The sequence below is a fragment of the Adelges cooleyi genome, unplaced genomic scaffold (assembly GCF_023614345.1).
Source record: "Adelges cooleyi isolate 19-005CV unplaced genomic scaffold, UGA_ACOO_1.1 ACOO_flye_CR_arks_rails_tigmint_CR_PRNA_247, whole genome shotgun sequence".
Lineage (NCBI taxonomy): Eukaryota > Metazoa > Arthropoda > Insecta > Hemiptera > Adelgidae > Adelges > Adelges cooleyi.
This window is the reverse complement of record NW_026095912.1, coordinates 1,529,957-1,534,578: the sequence shown is the minus strand read 5'-3', so window position 1 is coordinate 1,534,578 and position 4,622 is coordinate 1,529,957. Positions and strand designations below refer to the sequence as shown.

The window sequence follows — 4,622 nt, the reverse complement described above, 5'->3', positions numbered from 1 at the left end:
CATAATAGTCATGATGCGAAATGTGTTATCAATATGTTTACTCCCAAAACGATATCAGAATTGTATTAGTTGCACCAACTAGTAAATAAAAAAAAAAACTATAATCCCATATTATTTTTTCAATAAATAATTAAATAATTGACAAATACAATTTAAATGTCAACTACATTTTTCCGCTAAATAGTACGTTATGCAAATAATTTAATTAGTATAGCTGTAGATTAACATGTGAAATAAATCGTTTTGCTTCAATCTGTAAATAGTACGTTCTGCATAAATTCTAGAAAATAGTACATTTTGCTTCATTTATTATTTGTTTTACACTAATTATCATGGGAAATAGTGCGTTTTGATGCGATTTGCAAATAGTTCTTTTCGTCATGATTTTGTCGATGGAAATATAGCATTTTGCAAAAATTACGAAACTTTAACATAAGAAATAGTACGTTTTAGCACAATCTGACAACTTCATTCGAATCCCCGTCTTTTTTACTTTAAGAACTGACGTATAAGTCAATTTCGATAATTTTTGGCGATAGCACGTTTTGCATTGTAGCCCCTTAATTGGTGTGAACCTAGTTTACCGTGTTTACTCTTTTAATTTTTTTATAAAAAATATTAAGTATAGATATCGGAAACCATGTTAGATCTGCTGGAATTATCATACACCAAAACAAAAATTTTTCACATATTTCTACATTAAATATTGGCCTAACGCTCGCTAAGACCAAACAAATCCGTTAATATTTTTCAATTATACTAAAAAATATGTTCAAATATAAAAAAAATTAATTTAATGAGGTACCTATTCCATATGTATATTATACTTATTTTATAAAAAAAATTGTTTGTATTCAGGTCCTTCTGAAACCCATAACGGTATGTATAATTATTTGATTTTTTTAGTAATTATTAGTAGGTGCTTGTAGATTTTACAATAATTTTATATAAATAAAAATAACGCATACTAAAAGCAATTTTTATAATTTAATTAGTTGTCCATTTTATTCAGTAGTTTTGAAATTTTATTTTCGGCGATTTTTAAAGTAGAAATCTGTTGGCAAGAGAAGAGGCGCACTTATTCAATACCAATTTTTTTTATTTTAAAGTTACTTAAGCTAAAAAAAGTTGGTCCGATAAATTCTAATAGTTTGACTAATAGTTTTTATTTTGTTTTTGATATTGTTTATTTGTAAATTTTGTTGGATATTGAGGTGTGTATGTACGTGGATCAAGACAAAAATAAGAATTAAACACAAGTTCTATAGTAATCATAAAACACTAATACTGAATACAATATAAAGTAATAATAAAGACTTGTTATACTATGTAAAAAAATGAGTGAATAAGATCTCCCTTTCATATAAGACCAAAAGAATATTCTAGAACAAAAAAACTGCATACAAAGCAATAATACTATTGACGTCAATTAACACGCGAATTACTTTAAACACCTTTGATTAGTTAATATGAAAATCACGTCATAATATTTTGCTTATTAAGTAAACAAGTTAATCTAAAATAATATTAATGATAACTTATATTCTAAGAAGAATATAATATGAATTATTTATTGACTATTTCAACACATTCATTTTATTTTATGGTCCTTTGGCTTATAACAACTTTATGCATTTTCAGTAACCCCGTCAGCAACAGCGATACAACAGGAATCAAGTATGTTTAAGTTTACAAAACAATAAGCAATAAGTTAAATAATATTTTTATTATTTTAATAGTAATATTCTAACAAATTGCACTATATCTTATTTATTTTGTACTTGATATTGTTTATTTGTACATTTGTTTTATTGTATGGTCCATTTGGATTATAATAACTTTATTTATTTTCAGTAACCCCGCCAGCACCACAGACACGGCAATCAAGTATGTTTAAGTTTACAAAACAATAATAAATATGTTAAATAATATTTTTATTATTTTAATAATAAGATTCTAACAAATATGAACTATATTTTACTGTCTACATAAGTGGCCAAAAGTAATTTTTATTTAGGCAGTGTAATCTAGAAACTAAGAATGGTCGGTAAAAAGTTTTGAAATTTTATTTTGGCGATTTTTAAAGTATAAACCTGTTGGCAAGAAAAAAGGCGCACTTATTTAATACCAATTTTTTTTAATTAAGAAATTCTTATAGCAAAAAAAGCTGGTCCCATAAATTCTAATAGCTTGACTAATAGTTTTGATTATCTTATTTATTTTGTACTTGATATTGTTTATTTGTACATTTGTTTTATTGTATGGTCCATTTGGGTTATAATAACTTTATTTATTTTCAGGAACCCCGCCAGCACCACAGACACGGCAATCGAGTATGTTTAAGCTTACAAAACAATAAGCAACAAGTTAAATAATATTTTTATTATTTTAATAATAATATTCTAACAAATTGCACTATATCTTATTTATTTTGTACTTGATATTGTTTATTTGTACATTTGTTTTATTGTATGGTCCATTTGGATTATAATAACTTCATTTATTTTCAGTAACCCCGCCAGCACCACAGACACGGCAATCAAGTATGTTTAAGTTTACAAAACAATAATAAATATGTTAAATAATATTTTTATTATTTTAATAATAAGATTCTAACAAATATGAACTATATTTTACTGTCTACATAAGTGGCCAAAAGTAATTTTTATTTAAGCAGTGTAATCCGGAAACTAAGAATGGTCGATAAGAAGTTTTGATATTTTACTTTGGTGATTTTTAAAATATAAATCTGTAGGCTAGAAAGAGAGGCACCTATGCAATACTAATTTGATTGATGTGAATTACTAAGGCACAATTAATTTTTACACAATTACAGTAATAAGTCACTCGAAAAATTACCATACTTATTTTGTATTTAATATTTTTTTTTTAGTTTAATTGTACACATGTTTTGTTGTATGGTCTATTTGACTTACCCCCGTTTGTTTGTGTACGTTTACAAAATAATAAATCAAAATTCACACAATATTCGTATTTTTTTGTAATAATAATATTGCATATATTATATTATATGTATTGTAAGATGTATGTAAGATTCTTAACTTGTTAAATATTAATCTACTATGCTACTTCCTAATTTGATTTGTATTCATTTTGTTCAATAGATTCACTAGATTGTTTAGATAAAGTGACTTTGGGAGTACTCTGTCCTTGCATGACTTGTATATATTGTGTTAGAACAAGAATTATGGGTCGTAGAGAGGATAATCCTTATAAGAACTGTTTTGGTTATGTTAAAGAAGACTAAAAATTAAGTTGGTATATCTTTAAGTTAATAATTAAATAATTAAATTTTATGCTTACATCGTTGTCATCATCGTTGATGATGGCGGAGTAAGCTAACCTAACTATTGAAATATACAGGTTATTTAAAATAAACTGATTGCAACTTTTCTTCTGATAAAGAAATCTAAACAATTTGAGAACGTACATAACCGGATTTAAACTCAAAATATGTCACATATGCCTTTAGAAATAAAGAGACCTGTGTATATTTCTGTTAAATATATAATTTAGCTAAATGAAATTTAATACAAATCTGTATTATATTAAATTTTCAAAATAATTTATACCTTTCTGTTAAATAATTTTTTTTTAAGGAAATGTAGTTTTAAAAAGTAGAATTCTGAAATGCTTAAACAATTTACAATAGTAGTATTTTAACAATAGTGTCATAAAAAAAAAATCAGATTTTTAATTTTATTTTTTTTTTCAGGAAGGATCCAAAAGTGTCATAATAATATACAGTTTCCAACATAATCGTCTGTTAAATTGTGTACAAAATTTTTCAAAACCAAAATTATATATTTTACTAAAACATAATAAACATTTACTATTCGGCCAATTTTAAAACGTCTTTTTTTTGTTAATTACACGGTACACCTATTATTGACTGAAATCAACATATATATTACTTACTCGTGTTTTTGTATATAAACGTTTGACCAACTATATTTCTTGCACGGTAGCATCTTTATGTTTCAATAATTTATATAAATTTTTTTCAAAGATTTCGAATAAGATTATAATTCTTACTTCTATCGATATCCAATAAGTACAAAACCTAAATTATAATTATTTTTATTATATAATTTGGTGCTGTGAATTTTAGCTTTGTATTTTCAAGTTTTTTTTGTTGGTATTTTGAGTACTTTACTATGGTCATGGTTCTACAACGTAAGAAAATAAAAAGCTCAAACATTTAAGTACACAAATAACATAACAAAACACTTAAAAATGTACGCCAACAGTTATGAGTAATTTGTTTACATTTACACAGTCACTGTAAAAAACACTGTATTATGTGTAGTTAAATTAATATGATTATTGATTAACCGTGTAGCTAAATCACTTGACGGGTGAAATAACATATTTTTTATAGCTATTTATAAATAAATGTTAAACACCAAAACTGAATTCGAGATTTTACAATTGTAGTTCTTTATCAACTTATAACCTGTTAAATATAAATTAAAGCCGCTTTTAGGATACATTTTTAAGACATAATCTATGTGCCTAAAACCGATGAGTAATTGCAGTGTCCGAATTTTTATTTTTATTCTAACTACCAAAACGTTATACTTGCAGCTGATATTAGTTGT

General features: G+C 25.1%; 1 long non-coding RNA gene across 1 annotated transcript; it reads left to right on the top strand.

Annotated features, from left to right (window-relative positions):
* The first annotated feature begins 1,578 nt into the window (after positions 1-1,578).
* On the top strand, positions 1,579-3,856 carry LOC126836830 (uncharacterized). Its single transcript, XR_007685399.1, has 4 exons — positions 1,579-1,677; positions 2,301-2,333; positions 3,126-3,275; positions 3,737-3,856. It is a non-coding gene; the product is annotated as an uncharacterized LOC126836830 (long non-coding RNA).
* The last annotated feature ends 766 nt before the right edge of the window (positions 3,857-4,622 follow it).